The sequence below is a fragment of the Cydia pomonella genome, chromosome 23, assembly GCF_033807575.1.
Source record: "Cydia pomonella isolate Wapato2018A chromosome 23, ilCydPomo1, whole genome shotgun sequence".
In the NCBI taxonomy this organism is placed as follows: Eukaryota; Metazoa; Arthropoda; class Insecta; order Lepidoptera; family Tortricidae; genus Cydia; species Cydia pomonella.
The window spans coordinates 774,852-796,554 of NC_084725.1; the positions used below are offsets into that span (position 1 = coordinate 774,852).

The following is a 21,703-nucleotide window of genomic DNA, read 5'->3' on the forward strand; positions in this document are numbered from 1 at the left end:
GAAGACTAAAGTTAGTTCTAATTACTAATTCAGCAAAATGACGGTTACTATATAACGGTAGATCACAAACAATACTGTTAATTTAATGCGGACATCCTCATCCCCACGTTCTCACAGTTTTTTTTTAATTACGACCAAGCAGATGTTTTGTTCCTTAAAAAATAAAGCACCCGGAATCGAGATCCTTACAAAACTACTTCTAAATATTCATCAAACAATGAACGATGACTGGCGCATCAGAACTGGATTTAATTTAGATAAAAAACTGCGGGGACAGTATTTCCAAATTTAATTATTCACCTTGCACAAAAGGCAAAAAAGCTCACACGATTCCAAAAGCATCACTAATGACACTGACAATACCCGTGCAATTATTCCTATAGAAAAAAAACCTGACCCTAACCGTTCTAAAGAAATTAAAAATTCCACTGTCTCTAAAATAAAGCTCAAAGTAAACACACATACTCCAGAAGACCGTCTTGAACTTTTATATGCAAAATAGTACGCAAATTTTAAAAGGACTTAAACTGGATATGCAAATATTCGTGCGAAGTTAAAAGTAAAAAACAAATAGCGAAAAAACCGCTTGTATGAGAGAGTGATAAACATAAAAACAATTTTGGCATTGTCTCTTATGCATATATTAAGACGCGGACCCAGGATAGTTCCTTGCGGAACTCCTTTCTCACAGAGCGTATGCAAATTTGTGTGCTTAATCTTTTATTTTAATACCTTCATATTATGGTGAATCTATTCAGGTTTTTGTGGGGCATGAGGAAGAGAAAAGGCGAGTTAAAAAATTAACGATTTGATCGTATGCAAATGTGTCAGTTGCTGTCCTTAGTTCTAGTGTGGGAATCTTCCTGGGTTCCATCGAGTTTTTTTTTGAAGAACCGTTAGGGTTTTTTATCGTAATTAATTGGGTTGCATGTAGGTTTATCATTGCGAACAGTCGGGGTACTTAAAGTGCACGTCGAGACATTTTCCGTTGCTTTAATTAACGGAGCATGTGTTTTAATAATAATTGTATTTTGGCATTTGATAAGGATACGGTGTGTTTATCTGTACTATTTGCAACGTTTTAGTAAACACACCTTGTTTAAGAAATGATGGTGTACGATATATCCATTTTATAAATAAAATCTGGAATAAAAATATATTAACCGACTTCAAAAAAGGAGGAGGTCATCTTTGTTTGTTTTTTTTTCACTTCTCTATACGTAAAAACTTATTAAAAGTAGCTTCAATAAACTAGCGGCTCTGTGAGCTATAGACCTCGCGTTAAGCTTAGAAAATTTCAAAGTGAAAAATACTTAGTTCGTCGAGTCGTTACCACACAGTGCCAGCGCCATAGATGCTATTGGCGCTTAAGTCCTTTATGCCAATTTCCGCATCTTCAAAAAAATCCAAAACAGGATCACCAAATAAAAATTTAATCATAGAATCTGGTCACATAATTTAACGAGAATTGGTTAAGAATTGCGACTAGTAGACGAGAACATACGAAAGCAAAATGCCCGAGCTAAAACAGAGACCTCCAGTAACGCTTCGGTCAATTAAAGTGCCTGTTCTATGTTTAACACTCTCCGGTGATTTAGACTGGATCCCTGGTGGATTCTAAAGCTTTTATGTGCCATTTAATTATATAGTGGACCATTTTGATATATTTTTTTGGAAACTAAACCGACCTTTAATATGTGTCTCAATATACAATATACATTTACTTAATTTAACATAGATTAAAGTTGATGTAAAGGAATGATAATAAAATCGTCAAACTCCATAAATAAATTAATTCATCGATACAAAATAAATATTGCATTGGTGTACTTCATTCGTAGTCCTAACGCCATCTACTAAGCGTAGGTGGAACTTGCTGGTTCAACGCAACTCGCCTAGATGGCGTTACCGGTCCGATGATCTATCGATCATACTGTAAGCGTTAGGAGCTTGATTGACATAAAGTGATTTATTCATGTATTAAAATATTGTTGATTTACATAAATAAAAAAATTCTCGTTCTTTACTTTAAGCATAAATTTTAATCTAAATATTAACTGCATTAAAGTACGGTTCTGTAATTTTAATTTAATAAATTAAATACCACGTTAGTTAATAAAATGAAATATAAAAAAGCTTGTAATAGACATGCAGTAGTCATTTGTCCATATTTACATAAAATCAACAAAACTTTCAAGAGCAAACTTCGATCTAACAAAAAATATGAGCGTCGCAAGCGCACCTACACAGTCTACACACGCGTGCGTGTGCGTGTCAAGTTCACCCACACATAGACGGATGAAAAATGACTCCAGCCATGTGGTAGTTAGTTGTCGAGTATTTTGACGAATTCCAAATAGAACTTGGTGTGCGTTAGTGTGGTTTGATCAGCACGGATAGAATGGTCGCATGTCGTGTCATGCGTCACTTTCGCACTTACATACTTGTTAGAACGAGACAGACATGGTGACAGTCGATAGAGGCGACTATCTTAGCCCTGCTGGTGGTTTACATTTATGTATTGATTTTGAATGTGTTTATACTTTAGGTGGTTGATGCTTTGCCAGATTTCCAAACCTGTTTTAAGTTTAGTACTGTAACAAAATTGTATTAAAACTTCATTAAGTTACCTAATCTTATTAACTGGTGGCTCTAACTAACTAGTGGCTCTATGAGCTGTAGACCTCGCGATAAGATTGATAAGCTTAAAACATGTAAAGTCATAAAAATACATACTTCATTGACTCATTATCACAGCGTACTCACAATGGTCGTAAGTGCCACTCAAGTTCTTTATGCCAATTTCTACCAGTTTGGACATTTTCCAAAACATGAGACGACAGAATAAAAACTAAATAACTACTGAGCCTGGTCACAAAATTTCACGAGAATCGGTTGAGAATTGCAACTTATAGAGGAGTACATCCGGACATACAAAAGCAGATTTCCCGAGTCAAAACGGAGACCTTCGCTAACGCTTCGGTCAAAAAACAACATAGTTAAACAAAAATATTTATTATTTGAAATAAATAAATATTTAATAAGTCTTACAATACAACAAATGTGATATAGGCTAGAAATCTTGAACCTTGAAATATACAAACTTACTTATTTCTTATGATTTATTCATAGATAGAGATTATTATTAGGCAGATAGAAATAGAGATCAGAATAAAAAATAACAATTTACACATTGGCGATATTTATACGCTTTATGACTTATAAATTTAAAAACAAACATAACCTGCATTTTAGCGATACGACTTAATGTGAAAACATTCATAACATGTATTTTTGTTCAATCCTCTTTAATAAAGGACAATACTTTCTATTTACGAAAAAAAACATAACTGTGCGCATTATAAATAAGTAAGAATTTTTCTCCGAAAGTACGTTTTTTGCTGTTCACCCCTAAACTACTACATACAGGCCAGTGATATCTTTTTTGCTATATTCGTTGTCTTAGTACAAAGACGTTTAACTGTACGTATAATTATTTCTGTCTTATTAAGCGTGCTGCCGATTTGTGTCTTTTTTATTATTATTATATAAATATTGATTTTCCGATACACAAAAGCGTCAGAAGCACATTAACGTTCATTATTATATTGGCCGATAGTCGATATAATCCGACTGAATATTAAAAAAAAATATATGTGGTTTTTGAATCCCCGACTCAAAAAGGGGATCTTGGCCGCTATATGTGTGTGTGCCTGTCTGTGTGTCCGTTTATATCTTTAGATACAGACAGTCAGTTAAGATCTTTTCATTATTATGCCGTATAAAGTACCCGATTAAAACCCCTAAGCTTAAATCTGCGGCATTATTTCTCATACTAATAACGAAGTCCCTATAAATAAATAAATATTAAAAACTCATCAAGCCCAACCATCACAACGCAAACCGTCTCACGCGCACCGCGCGGGAGGGGGGCAAACCTGATTTTCGGTCTATGCTGACCTTGTGGCGGGCACGTATTACATCACACTGTTTTATAATGCCCTAATTCATACCCCATGCCGTTCTAACATGAGCTTTAACTCTTAACATCGTAGGTTTAATTTCTTTTGATATTTGATGGTGGATTATAGGTTTTTTTGGAAGTAAACGACCGACTCTGACGCATAGTCGCGAAGCTACCTACGTTCGGTTTTTCCGCATCTTTTCCGCGTTTGGAGTGTTGCTTGACTTTTCTATTGTTTGTTTTGGTTTTTTACGGGGTAGTGCGGTAGTCTGTTTGTCTTCAAACTCAATTAGGTTTTGTTTGGACAGTTTAATTTTATTCCGTTGATTTAAGAATGATGAGTACTAAACTATTGGGTACAGTCACGGACTTTCAATTAAGAATCGTACAGGTTTCAAGATAATTTTAGTGTTAAAGGTCAAAAGAAAGGTAAACCCAAAATAGGTTAAATAATAAAGTCCGAGACTTAAAGTAAAAGTATAAAAAACACAACTGAATTAAGAACCTCCTCTTTTTAAAATTTCGAAGTCGGTTAATTAGCGCAATAGATATAATAGTAGTTTATGTGACTGCTACATAATGAAAGAGGTTAAAATACGAGTGTGGGTTTATGAAACGAATGACATGAGTTTCATAAAACGATCACACGAGTATTTTAATGCCTAATTATGTACAGTTACATGCTTATACTGCTTTACCTACATCAATATCATTCACCACCTTCAACGAAACAAAGTAATTTTATACTTACAAACTAATTAAACGTCAAATGGTGGTAATAAAATAATAAATAAATAAATATTATAGGACATTATTACACAAATTGACTAAGTCCCACAGTAAGCTCAATAAGGCTTGTGTTGAGGATACTTAGACATCGATATATATAATATATAAAATATTTATAAATACTTAAATACATAGAAAACACCCATGACTCAGTAACAAATATCCATGCTCATCACACGAATAAATGCCCTTACCAGGATTTGAACCCAGGACCATCAGCTTCGTAGGCAGGGTCACTAGCCACTAGGCCAAACCGGTCGTCCAAATGCAAAAATTTTTGCGCATCCGTTGTTTTTTTTTATTCAGAGACAAACTAGAGTCGGAGCCGACTGCCCTATCGTCCGATATCAAGTAAGATGAGAAATTTCTTCTTCTTTTAAAATATGGCGTCCATCAAATCTATGATGATTTTTCTAATGTCTAGTTTCGTAGTAAATTTTAAGTGTGCTCGTAAAGCATGACGTTGTTCGATAGTTGCTTTTAGTAAAGAGATAGCTGGACTTTACTAAAAGCCACGACGGATTGCAGGGTGTTGATTAAAACATGGCTAAACGCGTTTCAAGATTAGTTTTTCATTAGCTGCACACTTTCACGATAGTTCACTGCATAATAAGCTATCAATATTACACTTTGAACGACATGAATGAGCACAACACAAAAAAATATTCTCGAAACGTCTTCGCCATTTTGATACTCAACAACTACCCCAGATGAGAACTTTATCTAAATTCTTTGTAACTGACACTTCATTTTGAATAAAACGTCATCTGGACTGATATTAGAATAGATGTCAAATCAAATTTCTTGGTTTCTCAGAGGTGTTCTAAATTTGAATGTTATTAAGGTATCGGCTATCGATAAAGTTTAATATAGGCCGTTAGCTTATCGTTTCTGAATATATTGTAGAGAGGATATGATATAGATGTAGATAAATAATATAAATATATTGTGAATAAGTAGCTACTTAATTTAATGCATGTCCTAAAACTTGCTTGCTTGTTTTAGGAAGAGTGTACATAAATTTAACGTGATCAACGTTTCGAAATTGGCAGTTAGAGACACACAAACGTCAATAGACAACAGTCATCTTCACGTGTTACGAACATAGAGTAAAAAACTTATTATAAAAACGACCAGCGATAGTAACCAATCGGTTAAGAGTGCGGCTATTGAACCAATGGTCTTGGGTTCATACCAAGCTCGTTTTCTCGGACTTGTAGATGTAGACGTAGTGCAGGGACGCCCGGAAATAGGTGGACTGTCAATCGCTTCAACTAGAGAACAAATCAAATACTTTTATGAAATATTTTTTGATTTGTTTTTTAAAGTAGTCGCACTGATATATATACCATATACATATAATTTACTATATATTTGGGACGGGTACCGCCGTGGCCGGGTGGTGTAGTGGTCAGGGCGTTAGCCGCGTAAGCTGAGGATGCGGGTTCAATTCCCGCCTCGGCCACCTGTGGACTTGGTCACGTTTTCTTTGTATGATATCTATTTTAGTTTGCCCATCGGTTATTATTTATTTATTTAAACTTTATTTCGCAAATTTACAAAAAATAGTACAAAGGCGGATTTAACGCTTTAAGGCATTCTCTTTCAATCAACTAGATTGGTGCAGGATTGTAGAGACTTATTACTTTTAGATTTTCAGTTCAATTCCTTGGAGTTGGAGCTGCAGGTTACTCTGGGTCGCATTCTCCTCAAATCTTCTTGTTTTCATATTTAAATACTGGTTACCCTTCGTTGAAGGAAAACATTTTTCGGGAACCTACCCTTGAGTCATAATTATGATCATATGGCAGTCGCGTTCGTAAAAACTAGTCCCTGCGCTTATTCTTTGGGTTGCCAATCGGACTTAGGTTACCCTAGTGGTAACGCTAGGGAGATAGATGATGTAATGAGTTTTGGAGAGCCTTAAAATATGACCACATATCTGCATATCGCCGTCGGCTTAACTGGCTCCCTGTTCGTGAACGTAGATCGTTGCGAATTTAGTCTCAAGCTTACTGTTCCTTGTCATAGTTCTGGTTTTGTCTCTAACTCCTTCACCGTTCAGGCGATCCGGCTTTGGAATGATCTCCCACTCAACATCAGACAGGCTCAAACCAAGCTCTCGTTTAAGCGTATGTTACGTAAGCACTTTTTCGACAAGCTCTCTGGTTAATTGTCCTTCGTAGTCATAGTATTTTTTGCACTGGGTACATAAATTAATATATATGTATGTATATTTATGTAAGTTATAACCGTTAGTATATATTATTAATCGTTATTTTGCTTGTTTTAAATTACTTATTCTGTTTTTGTTTTGTTTAATGCCTGCACGTACTACTGTTTCTGTTTAGCCTGATGGTTGACTGGTAGAGAATGCCCTTAGGCATTAAGTTCGCCATTTGTACTTTATTTGTTATATTGTGCAATAAAGTTTAAATAAATAAAATAAAATCGGATCTAATTAGTAATATTATACATATATGATGGTAAATGTACAACGAACGGAAGTCTGTGCCCAGCAGTGGGACGAATACAGGCTGATGATGATGAACTTAAAAAAGTGTGTATAAATGTTACGTCTGTCAACTGGTTTTGATACGGAACTGGTCCAAAAGATATTTATTAGTCCAAACATTAATTTAAATATTCAGATAAAGCTCAATTAATAATGAATAAATTAAATATTATGCTTTAATTGAAGTCATGGTAATAAAAATAGAGTAACGAAACTTATTGCTTTAACGATAAAATCTAATGAATGCCTACAAAGATATACAAGGTGCCCGTGAGCATCGCGAGAGATTTTAACGGTGCATTCGTGATGGCAACAGAAGCAAAAAATGTTATATGACTTTTTGTGATCTTCGACAAAAAAATGTTTTTTTTTGTTTTTTTTTTTTGAACACTTCTGTACATAAAACGTAATTTGTATTGATAAACATGTAACCTAAAATTAACTAAATAGTTTTTATTTTATTTGGGGGTAGCCTCTCGAACACATTTTTTAATTTTTCGATGTCAAATAGGTATGTCCAGACTAGACCTCAAAGTGGCAATACCGCAGTCAGGTATGTGTTTTATACCGACTTATGGCGAAAGAATGATTTCGAAAAACATTTAATTATCTCTGAAACTAGGCCTAATCCAGAAAATTTTATATGACATTTTAGTTTCTTAATATTACCAGGAATGCACCGTTAAAATCTCTCGCAATGCTCACGGGCACCTTGTATGTACTTTATACTACCACGCTTTCAGATAATGCCTGTTACTAGTTTATAGATACCTAGATTACTAAGTAAGTAACAATATAAATAAGAAAATGTATATGTTTGAATAATTGAATGTCCCTCCATCACGTATAAATTGCTAAATGTATTTCAATGATGTTTGTCTAACTTCACATGGAAAAATCATAGAAATAGAATATAACAAAAATCGTTTAGTCATGGCAAACTAACAACACGTCATTATAACATCATTAAAACACATTATTAGTCACGAATCGGATAGGCCCCGGAGGTTTTGGACCCTTGTATGTTCTTAAACAACGTCCAAAGAGAGGTATGGGCACTGTGAATGTCATCTCGCTTTGTGTGGTAGGGCACAGCACAGCGGATGTCATTCCAAATCTGGAGCAGAGCCCAACTGGGGAAGTACCTCCACCTTACAGAAAACCGCAGCCAAATAACACTAGATCATATTCATAGTGTTGTGTCCCTGCCGGTGAGTAAAATTGCCAGAGCTCAACGAGGGTTAAGTGGTTAGGGTCGGCAACCCGCATGTAACACGTCTGTAGTTGCAGGCGTCCATAGGCTACGGAGACTGCTTACCATCAGGCGAATTTTATCTTGTAAAAAGGTGACATGAGGGCTGCAAAAGAAGAAATTATCTAAGAAGGATGGAATATATTATGGGGGTATTAAATTATAACGGTGGAAGCAATCTAAAATCTCCTAATTATGGTCCAAAACTAAATCTGGCGTTGAAACTCTAGGTCCATGCGCTCAAAAATGTTTTGAAGAAATCGCAAAGCGTCTGGTTGACGTAACTGGTGACCGAAGAGCTGGCGGCTTCCTCGCACAACGTGTCAGCATTGCGATACAACGAGGAAATGCCGATGCCGCCAGCATCCTTGGTACAATGCTTCAAGAGTTTATTTTAGATAGGCTATTATTTTGAGGTTCTGAGGCAACATAGAACACCCGAAAAACATTATTTGTACTTAATTAAGGGTTGAACTTGTGGGTCATAGTTGTAGGATTGTTTTACGGTACAGTATTCACAGGCAGGAGCTAGTTTCTAATAGTTTTTTTGTATACTTCTGTCATTTGAGTCGCGCGTCAAGTCGTTTTGAGTCTATTTGAAGGGTCTAAAGGACTGGAGTTTTATCTTATTTTGATGCGATTTTTGTCGATACATCTTTTATTTAACCATTTAAACCCTAACTTCGATACAATAAATGCTAGTAGGGTAGCAATTCTTTGAAAGTAAAGTACTGTAAGGTATCCTCGAAATCGGATAATTAAAAAAAATCACCAATATCAACTAGAATAGAAGCACTTTCTACTGTTGCAACATCTTCGTTCTCGCGTTGTTCCGGCATTTTGCCACGGATTTCAGGAGCCTGGGGTCCGCTTGGCGACTAATCCCAAGAATAGGCGTAGGCACGAAAGCGATGCACATCTGACCTTCATGTTTTCCTTCACCGAAAAGCGACTGGTAAATATCAAGTAATATTTCGTACATTAGTTCCGTAAAACTCATTGGTACAAGCCCGGGTTTGAACCCGCGACCCCCGGATTGCAAGTGGGACGATTAGCAATTTTCAAAATTTCTCCATTGACAAAGTTACTCCAATGCACTTTGTATTGTATTCTCTTGAGAAATTTTCAACAGGGTTCGCTGTACAGCATCCATAAGGAATATGGTGTCATATCTAGTATTAATTACTTTCACTGAATACTTTTTGTCTCAATCATCGCAAAAAGTAAACTTTCATTATCATCCACACAACTAGCAAAAACAATAATGTTCGTTCTCTAAACCATTCCTTTTTTGTACGCTACGTATCAAAAAACGGCGTTTTTGCTAGAACTGCTGCCCGTTTTTATAATAGTTTTTTGTTAAAAGAAATCTGGGTCATTGTGTTTATTTGTCCTTTAACAGGTTTTGAGACAATTTTTATTTAAATTCGTGAGTCAACTAACTGTTTATTGCCTTATTATGTCATTTGATAGCTTGACCTTTTAATGTATTCCGTTTTTTGCTGTTTTATGTAAACTCGTGTTAGTTTTAACTTCGATAGCGTTTGGTTTTATTTTTGTTTCTTTTTTAGCTTCATCCTTACGTAATTATTTTGGTTCATTTATATTTATATTATTAATTAACATCAGTTTTTCTTTAGTAGTATATTTTTTGTAAGTAGTGTTTGTAATTATTGATGACCTTTATGATTTATCAGCTCTTCCTTAGTAACATTTCTTAGCTATTTATACAATAAGTTATGACTAGTTTTATTTATCATATAATTGATACCTATACCTATTTTTCAAGTTTTAAATACTGTCTTTTCTTTTGTGTTGTCTTTTACTTAGTTACTCATTAGCTTTGATTGAATACTTTCCTGCAACTTTTATCACGCAATGTTTCGTTTATATCTAAAAAGATTAACATAACTATCGTAATTATGTGTGTTTCTATGTACATTTATTCTGAGGTTGTGCAATAAAGACGATTTGTGTTGTAATTGGTAATAAAAGTTCATATCTTACATATATTATCAAAATAAAGAATAATAAATATTTCTGTTTCATGTTGTCACTCTTTAATAATCAGTGTAAATTTATTAGATAGCGAAACGTGACGCGCATTTGCGTTAAGTCTCATTTTGTATAGGATTTTTAGTTTTCAAAACGTCCCGCTAGGCGCGCTGTTTCTAAATCCCATACAAAATGAGACTTAACGCAAACGCGTACGTCACGTCACGCTTTCGAATAAATTTACACTAGGAGTTCTGTATTATATGCCGTTGAATTTAACGGCAAACTGTCGAATGTTATCATGTCAAATATCGGCTTCTTAACTTTATCAGAAGTGGTAAAAAATTGCCCGACGAAAAGCACACTCAAATTACACGTGATCAGATCCTGAATACAAACTAAAATACCGGTATTAAATACCGCCGATTACATACTATATGTGTCTAGTTATATCAAGTCCAGCTGTGATAAAGACTTGTATGCAAACTAACGCTAAAGCTGCGTCTAGACGTACGTAAGTACACGTGCTTTGTTTGTCAAAATACGCAATGTAGCCTGTAAATCATAATCATTTTCGTTAATCGCCATAATTCCGTCGGAAAAAAGGCTGTTTATGTCATTGTAACAACTTTCTATACACGTTACACGTTTTATAATAAAAATACAAGTATCTTTTATTATATATCTTATTAGGTCACCAGCTGCGGCGTTGACTACTCTTTAAAAACCTGTGGGCCTAGCTAAAATGACAATCGTTCATCGACAAACTACAAACGAAACGAAGAAAAGTATCGGGATAGCAGATGCTGACAAAAATCATGTAAATATTTATATACGTTATGTAAGTTCCGATTGGCTGGTCAACAACGATGGTCATCTTGCCTAGACCCGTGAACCCCCTGACCCGGGAACACTTCTTCGAAAGTAAAGCACTACTTAAAATTGCCGAACCTAGTTTCTTGCCCATCCCATATTGGGATACCCTCCTACAATTTAGGAGGTATTTAAATCTTCTCGGGTCAGAGGTGTAGGGTTAGAGCCGGCGTAGCTTTATTTGACGTTCATAAGCACATTGTAATACTTGGAAAATAAACTACTTTATCTATTGCTACGAGGTTGTATAATATTCCCCTCTTTGCATTAGTTTCCTCATCACTGAGGGTCGTGGCTACTTCTAGAAAACAGCTTACCATTGACAATTTGCTGCCATATCTTTCTGTCTCTCGCCGAATGTAGGGCACTGTGGAGCGTCACATCAAGGGCTGAGCTAATTTGATCTGTCCACCTCATTTGGTTCCTGCGTCTCGGCTTATCGCCTTCGGTTTTACCAGTGATTACCAATTTTTCCTGTGTGGCCTGTGTAATATTAGTACTTTTGCGAATGTGTGAATTTTGGAATCTTTTAACCAAAGGTATTAATAATGGCAAGAAGAGCTAACAAGAATATTTTGAAATGAATGAAAAATGTACTGTCTCAATCAATACCCGAAATATTGACGTTGACAGAGAATGTACACCTTTGAAAACTTTGAACGACGAATCAGCTTAGTACAAAATGAACTAACAACAAACAAGAATTTGCAGGAATGCTGACCCTTCGTGCCGTCTCTAGTGTGTACATAGCTTAACTTATTTTAGCTAACTTATGCAGAGGTCGTGACAAGATGAATTGATTGTGCTCATCGAAGCTCAAGGCCGCACTTGGCTAACTTATACCTAATCTTAGTTCATGCCTAAATTAAATACCCACTGAGGAAGATGTGAACTTTGAATAGGTGAATTAACTATCGATTTATTCCGGTTTGAATATAATTATAAATATTAGGCATGGTAGAAGTCATACCTATGCAGAAACTGTCCCAACGAAATTATATACGTGAAAAGTACGTTTCTGTAATGTTGCCATGGTACCCTATTTGAAATGACTATTATTTTGTCTACTACAACTCGAAAAATGGGTCCTAAATAGGGGAATGGGGACTAGGTATAAATATCTTTAACATAGTAAAGTAAGTATTGGATAGCTAATTAACAAAAAAATTAACTGCCAGATAAAACTTCCTGCAAAACTTAGCACTTTATCTACCAGTTAAGCTTATTTGAGGATTGTGAAATGCCAATTATGACTTTATTGGTAAGATAAGTGGCAAGTAGCACATTCAGGACCTTACTTGGACATTGTGAAACAGGCTTTTAGGGTTTGACATTGTGAAAATGTCCAAGTTAGGTCTGGAATAAGCTACTTGCCACTTATCTCACGAATAAAGTCATCGTTGGTGTTTCACTATCTTCAATAAAGTGCTATGTTTCGCAGGAAGTTTTATCTGGTAGTTAATTTATTTGGTGATTAGCTATCCAATACTTTGCAAACTTTGTGAAACAAACCCTTGATAGATATTTCGCAGTGGATAAGACTAGAACGAAAATTAACGGGGGATCAGATTATGAGATAAAAATCGAGTAAACCTCTTAAAGGATTAGGCCTAGGGTATTTTATTATTATTTGTAAGATGCCAAACGTCATTTACCTGGTGTGGCGAGGAAAGGGTGCATAGACAATGTAGATAATGGTATCCCAAAATCAACAATGTTAACTAGTGCATTGACAATATTTTTACAAGCTTTTATTTAACTTGCCCTGTTAGTATGTATGGGACAGATCTTGCAAGTTAAATTTGACCCACTTCTCGATTTACGATGAAGCTGAAAATTTGCATACATACGAAAGTCAGGTGACAATGCAATATTATGGTACCATTTTTTTTTTTTTTTTTATGGAGGATAGGCAGGCGTTTGACCACGATCACACCTGATGGTAAGTGATGATGCGGTCTACGGTGGAGCACGCTTACCTATGAGATACCTATTTACTCTAGCCTTGAAGAGATTCAGATTGTACTCATACGGAAACACAGACTCGGGCAGGGCATTCCACTCCTTGGCAGTTCGCATAAGGAATGTTGAAGCGAAACGCTTCGTGCGTATTTGTGGAATACCTACCATGAAGCGATGCCGAAGTGCCGATTGTCTGGTAGTCCGATGGTGAAATGGGGACGGAGGAAAAAGGTTGTGCAATTCCTCAGCACACTCTCCGAAATGTATCCTATAAAAGATCGTTAGGCTGGCAACGATGCTCCAGACTTTGAAGTCGAGCATTCGTCAGATCGTCGTCATTAATAATTCTCTTGGCCCTCCTCTCGACTGACTCGAGCGCCTCAAGCTGGTATTTGGCTGAACCATCCCACAGATGTGAACAGTATTCCACACACGACCGGACTTGTGCTTGGTAAAGGTCGAGCAGCTGCCTAGGTGTAAAATACTGCCTCACCTTGTTGAGGATGCCCAGCTTTTTACCATCAAGCTGATCTGATGATGGAGAAAGGAGGTAGCCATATGAACTCTTGTGATAAAACAACGCAACCTAATTGTGTTTGAGGTTTTTAGAATTGTCTCGATGAGTATTAGTTGCCTGTGGAAAAAAAGTACAGTCAGCGATAAAAGCTTGTACCAAAAATGAAATTTTTGCCGAAACATTATTAACTCTTTGGACGCCAATCGTTTGTACCGAAGAGTAGTCGTAAAATATTATCTTAATTGAGAAGTAATAAGTATTCAAGTGTATTTCGGCTAGTTATTTGTAGATTGGCAGATTAAAACATACATTAGGCACATGACTTCACATGTTATGATCACGTTTTTTGCACCGTATGATTGACGCCTTCTCTTCACTCGTACTGACAACACACTCTTTAGAAACGTCGTAACTAACGTTGTTTGCTTGAGAATATACGTCCGTTTAAAATTAAAGTTGGCTAACAGGTACTAAATCATTAAATTGATTATATTATTATTAAAAATTGAGCTGACGAAACGCTGTTGCTAAGGTACTGATACGTGTTAGATCGCCCACACACTGTCCGATTTGTGAATCTACCTTATCTTAGGGTTATCTTTGGATAATAACACAGGTACTAATGGAAAGTTACCCTCTCATTTTAAAAAGATATGCTTAAATTACATCAGACTTGACATAAACTATGTAACTTATATCTATTTCTGGTAAACGGATAAACGGTAGAAAGAACTAATGAGGGCTACCACGTAATTTCGCAACTAGTAGCGCTAGTGTACACGGAGGTCTTTCAAAATGTCAAATGCATGGGGTTGCAAGCTTTTTTGTCGCGATTTTTCACTCCTTATTCGAAATTGTGGTAAATCTTTTTCCATCTTTGATTAATCGTGGTAAACATTAGTGTTAATTGGTTTAAAAAATTGCCAACTAAAATAGGCAAAATTAATTAGGTTGAAAAACGGAAAATTTAGACGTTAAAATATCTTTGTCTATATTAGAACGTATTGTTTTTTTTTTAATAAGCATAGTAGAATTTTGAGATCTGTTTTTCTGGACCTACATCAACAGTGGCGCCAACTGGTGAGTAAAAAAAAAGGTAGCCCTCATCAGAAATCAACGGCTTGGCTAAGGTACCCTTCAACGCATGAAAAAGCAAAGTATGATTGTTTAAAATGACTAATTATCATTGTTATATAATTAACCCTTTTTTCAGCTCCAAATACAGTCAAGTGTCGTATCGACGTGTTTTTGTGGTTCTAAAAAAACGTCACAATCATTAGAACATACACGTGTTGCAAAAAGTGGTAAAAAATGACAATAGGTACGCTTTTTCATTGCGCGGTGGTCTTTGATATTTCTACATGATAATTTATGCTACTTAATTTCTCTCATTACTTTGGTAATTTCTAAAATATTATTATTTATTTCTTTGGTTCTAAAAGCACGTGGTTATCCATACAAAAAGAGAAGATGTTTTTTCACTCCTTAATATTTTCCATTTTCCATGATTTTGAGTGTGTTATTGACACAAACAACAACTAGGTTTATACGTCGAAATTTGCAATACAAACATTTTTTTTTTTTGTAAAAAGCGAAACCAAAGTAATTTAACAAATAACAGATTTAGTAGTGGAAACCGTGTCCTCCCGAAAAGGAATTTAATAGAAAAAGTACCGTTATTTCGTTAGGATAGCAAAGCTATTCTTCCCTCTTCATTCCTAGATATTATATATTAATCTGAAATTACTTTATAAGTAGGTAGGTGCTATAGCAATTAAGAAATGTTGTCAAAGCACGAATACTTGCTATTTGCGGTTTTCGTGATTATCTCGTTAAAATTGTTTCTTGTTTGTATACTAAGTATAGTAATGATATTACAAGTATTTATTTACAATAACAATATACATAATGGATATAAATAGAGGATTACTATAACTAGCTTAAATCTAAAATAAGCCTTTGAGGCATTGTGCCAAGGATTCTGGTGGCATTTCCTCGTTATACCGCAATACTGATACGTTGTGCGAGGAAGCCGCCAGCTCTTCGGTCACCAGTTACGTTAACCAGTATAGTATAGGTACTACAACCGAATGAACCGAAATAAAGTCGAAGCGTGTATAGAAACCCCTAATTTTATTTGTACAAAATATATTTACCACTTGTCGGTGTATCTTAATAATTCAGACCGAATATTTAATCATATTTTAGCTTTTTTTTTACGACGATAATTTATTCTTCGCTATACAGCACAACTAAATTTTGAACCCAAGATTTTTGACCACCACACACATAGTATACGAAAGGTTAAGAGAGCAGCTTTGCGATCTTAACAAAATAACGGTACTTTTTCTATGAAATTCAATTTCGGGAAAAAATGGTTGCCACTAACTAAATCTTAAAAAATCGCTCTGATTTTGATGTCAATCGCTTCAGCATAATGTATCGTAGGCTTATACGAGTAGGTTTCGCTTTTATGAAAAAATATATTTTGTTTTGCATATTTTGAAAAAATGGAAACCTACAAATCTAGTTTTTCACTGTGTCAATAGCGTACTAGAAAATCATGAATAATGGAAAATATTTAGAAATGGAAAGACATTTATTTTATCGTATGGACGATCGCGTACTATACTTCCCTCTTAAGAGGTAATCATAAAATCTTTTCACTGATTCTACCCACTTATATACAACCATGGCTACCCTATAAGTAAGTTTGGATAAGCTCGAACTTGACCTCACGATCCTCCGAATTCTAATAGTACCTACTACCCAAGTGCCTGTCAACATAATACGGCCTCCTCTCACACCGTCGCGTAACAAGGCTTTTATTTTAACTTTTTTATTTATTTATTAAGGAACAAACAGCCTTACAAAACAGAGAAGTATATAAAGTACCATCTTTCTAATCATTGCCCTATAGTTTCCTATATTTAAGTAAACAAATATTAATAAAAAAAATTTACTATAAGTATAAATGACATGCATATGTATGTGTGACAAAATATGTGTTGAGATCTTAATTTAGCTATTTAGGTATTCTTAATTGTGTAGTATCAAAGATACATTGATTGAGTAAGATGTCTAAAATCTAAGACAATTTCGTGCTTCGAATTTGACAGGTTTTTTACTTCGAATTTGCTGTAACTCTGATTTTCAAAAGTTGACATTTTGACAATTCAGTGGCCGCAAAAAACATGGCGCAACCCATCTGTTTTGGATGTCAAACTAAGGGGCACGTTTTATTCTTAGACATTACCTCTCTGTTACTATTAATTGTTTCTGGCAGTAGAAAACACGAAAGCATATAATAAATAACAATATTATATTAGTATATCTACAAGTCTTGCAATAGACAAACACGATTTATAAGTATTTAAAATTTTCCGGGATATTAGACGAATATAAAGGACAGAGTGCGCAAAGCTCTATGTTTTTGTACGCATTCAACAGCATAATCACGCCGTTGTGTTGCAAAATAAAATGTATATACGAAAGTTTTATGTATATTTGTTTGTAAGGTATAGATGTAATAGGTATACCGATAGATAAAGGGGCCTTCGAACACAAGTAAGTAGATACTGTAATTTGTCCTGACCACCTAATTCTATAATTTGATTAAATTCGTACACCGATTCCCCATTTATTATATTATATACCAAATATTTCTACTCGTCGACTGTAATGGTTGGATTAAGATTTCGTATACTAAACTATAATTGCGTACTTTTCATGTATGCGCTCCCAACTTAACTATAATATTCATTTCGCTACGCTGTAGTCAACTAGAGAGAGTGAGCGAGAACTAGAGAGAAAAAGACATAATCGGGCGTATAATAGTCGCGTGTTAATGTCTTTGTCTACTGAGATAAAGTATTAAGAAGATGAAAAAAGTATTATTTTAGATGACTCGTAGAAAAAGTATTGGATATAATGGTGATATAATCAAGCTTTTCAATATCGTACCTTACCTGGGCAACTCAGCAAGCTTCGTGGCCTTAACAGGGTACTTGACTGAAAAGCTCTCTATTATATCACGATTATATAAAATGCTTTTTAGGGTTCCGTAGCCAAATGGCAAAAAACGGAACCCTTATAGATTCGTCATGTCCGTCTGTCCGTCCGATTATGTCACATCCACTTTTTTTACCGTCTTGCCTGAACGATAAAATATTGTTACGTAAATGAAGTTACATATAAATAAAATAAAAATTGTTTATTTCAGACCATAATCCATAGAAATTGGTTAGTAATTTAGCTTCTTAAAAAATCTATGCTAGTCTTATGAACTATACTACTATTTAATACATTGCAAATTATTTTTTAAGAGTAAATCTTACTCCTAGTTTCCGAGGTGAGGGCCTGGAGATCTGTATTACAGGTTTACTCCTAGTTCAGACTCCAGTCTCTCACAAAGGGTATAATCGAATTTGCCTTTGCTCTATATAATAGTAATTGTTAAATGTATCCTTTGTGAGGTGAAAAATAAATAAATAAATATATCTACAGGAAACTTAACCTAGTAGGTATTGGGAGCGATAAATAGTCTTACCCTATTTGTCCCTACCAATCCCAATAATCACATCAAACCAGTATTTTGTGAGCGGGCAGTCGAGGCGATCGGCCAACGTCCTTAACATGCTGTTGCTGCTTCCGCGCACTCTCCCAAGCAGTGAGGCAATTCTTATATACTATACCGGTGCTTTACTCAAATATGTAGAGCATATGCAGGGGGTCAGTTATATCTGCAACTTACTATACATAAGTCAAGGATTTCAATAACTGCTAAAATTGTACTACAATATTACATCGTGGTGTAACAGATGGTCAAACGAACGTTTCCATAAGTTAATCTGCGAGCATTTAAATCATAATAGCAATAATTCAAGATTCGGCAACATTACATCACCGCGCAAAAATAATGTTTGTGTGTGTGTGTGTGTGTGTGTGTGTGTGTACAGACGTCCGCAATACGCCGAAAGACGAGATACTACTGGGGAAATAAATGTAAAGCTAATTATATTTTCATTATAATAATGTCGATGTACAAATTAAAGCTTCAAGGTGGCGACAAAAAGTAAATGCTTAAGGTGCGGTGTCTTTTCATTTCATTTTTCTATTGAATACACGTAGTCAACGTCAATAGTAGCGGGTGAAAAAATGCGTCAAAAGTATCTGCCGCTTGGAAATATATTGAAATAAATTTTTTGGCCTTTATATAGAGGGTTGGCTGTCCTGGAAAATCTGCTCCATAGAAAAAAAATGTTCGCGTCAAATAAAAAATCTACTTTTTCCTCCATCAAAACACGATACCCACTAACGGATCCCCAATATTTTTGTTACATTCTGTATATCTCTACATTTTTAACTTTCCTACATATAAATTGTATAATTGTTCTACATATAAGTAAAGACTCTCTTTTTGTTAAGATATTAAAGAAAGAACTGCTTTGGATGCTGTTTTAACGACCTGTATGTATTAGGGTTAGTTAGACTACTTTCAGGCTACTGATTAAATGTTGTTACTCGTATCGGTTAAATTATGGCTGAAATAAATGGGCTTTTTGACATAATATTTATGCACCTGCTCATTCTTTATCCACTATTATCTCAGTATAATTATTATTTTACAAAAATCAAATACACTCGTATTACGTCAATAGATAATGATGTCATACAGTACAAATTAAGCTTAAGCTAAACTAAAACTAACAAACTACTCAAAGAGGCCCCCGCGAGTTGTTCCCGGCGCAAAGGTGCCCATCACACTCGCTGCGTTACCGCGTTGCCTTTGCGCCAGGAAAGAACCCACGCGGGCATTACAAAAATTATATATTGTCAGCGACTTACGTCAAATTATATAATACTGGCAGCTAACTTACAAAATAAATAAATTGTGCTTTGAAGTTTTATAGAAAACAAATAAAAGTAAAGGCATGCGATTCTAACACCCACCAATTTCGAGTGTTGACTTACCACTGCCATATTTTCGTAGAGAAATCATAATGAGGATACGCCTTAGCAATTTAAAGTCACAATATTACAACTAAATCTAGTTGTTGAATAAGATAAATCATTTTATCCACCGCACCAGACTAGCTAGCATGAGTTGCGTTCTCGCGCGCGACTCGATACACCTTGCGCGACTTCAAGTATGTATTTGCGCGCGAAAACGCAACTAGTGCTAGACGATCAGCTCGTAAAGGTTGTTTTTATTCTTCACAAAATTATGAGAAAGTTGCTGTTGCTATCCATTTTTGACTGCTAAATATTTAATAGCGTTCATTGGACTTGATTTGTAATATTTTACAGTTAGTATTTTCCTCGCTTTGATCTGGTGATTTTTTTTCTATTGCACTCTAAAATACTATCGAACAAGCTTGCTCGGATGCCAATATTAGCAGGAGTTAATTAATGACTTATTTGTAAAACAAATAACTATTAATGGTTTCAGAAACTGTGTAAATAAATTTATTTGATCTTCAAAGCAGAAAAGCAAACCTTAAATAAAAATAAATAAAATGAAAGCATTTATTTCGAACACAAATACATCCAAGCCTAGTTATAATTTATTTGGAAAGGTATGGTAGAGCATTGACTGAATATAATAAACAAATCAGGAAGGCAAAAAGAAGGTCATGGAGAAGGTTCTGTGAAGAGATTGCCCAAACTCATAAAGGAGCGAGAATTCACAAAATACTCTCCAAGACATCAACCAACTATCTCGGTCTCCTGAAAAGAACAGATGGCACATTTACGAACACAGAAGAGGAAACTCTTGACTTGCTCAGAGGCACACACTTCCCCGGTTCGTATTCAACCAGTAACACACAACTTTGCGCCCAAAGGAATCCTCAAATCCACAGGGCACGCAATATCGACTGGAATTTGGCAACCAACATCTTTAGACCAAACAAAATTAAATGGGCTTTAAAAAAATTTCAACCATTTAAATCAGCGGGAGAAGATGGAGTGTTTCCGGCGCTTCTACAGCAAGGACAGGACCTCCTCCTCCCGCATCTGGCCAGAATATTCCGAGCAAGTTTCGCGTGGGGAATTATACCAGATAAATGGACTCGGGTCAAGGTACGATTTATACCAAAAGCAGGGAAGAAGGACTACTCACAGCCTAAATCCTTCAGACCTATTAGTCTAACATCGTTTTTACTCAAAACGATGGAAAGAATCATCGATCAGCACATTAGAGCCCAATACCTGGTGGAAAGACCACTAAGTGTAAACCAACATGCTTACCAAAAGGGAAAATCTACGGAGACTGCCCTACTTGACCTGGTTGACAAGGTGCAGAAAACCCTAGAGGACAAGCAAACCGCTCTATGTGCGTTCCTTGATGTAGAGGGTGCTTTCGACAATACACCCACAGAGACCATACTTAATGGTATGAAATCAAAGGGTGTTGACGAAACCACCACCAGATGGGTACATAGCATGCTCTCGAACAGAGTAGCCACTCTGACCCTCAATACTATAGAGCATGAATTTTATACCACAAAAGGGTGCCCACAAGGAGGCGTTCTTTCCCCTCTATTATGGACCCTGGCAGTGGACCAACTTCTTGCAATTATGTCAGGCCAAGACTATGACACACAAGGATATGCCGACGACCTTGTAGTCATCATCAAAGGCCCTTGCCTCCACACAATATCAAACCTAATGCAAGGAGCTCTAAACACAATATTCAAATGGTGTAGAGAAAATGACTTGTCCATTAATCCGAGCAAGACTGTAATAGTACCATTCACAAGGAAACGAAAGCTCGAAAAGCTTACAGAACCAAGACTTAATGGACAAATAATACCATTCTCAGACGAGGTCAAG

General features: G+C 35.6%; 1 protein-coding gene and 1 non-coding gene across 5 annotated transcripts in view; both read left to right on the top strand.

Moving 5' to 3' along the window:
- Window positions 1–21,703, top strand: part of LOC133530545 (zinc finger protein rotund-like) — a 256,082-nt gene that overhangs the window by 163,590 nt on the left and 70,789 nt on the right. The gene's annotated exons all lie outside the window — the stretch shown is intronic.
- On the top strand, window positions 6,147–6,218 carry Trnat-cgu (transfer RNA threonine (anticodon CGU)). Its single transcript has one exon. It is a non-coding gene; the product is annotated as a tRNA-Thr (tRNA).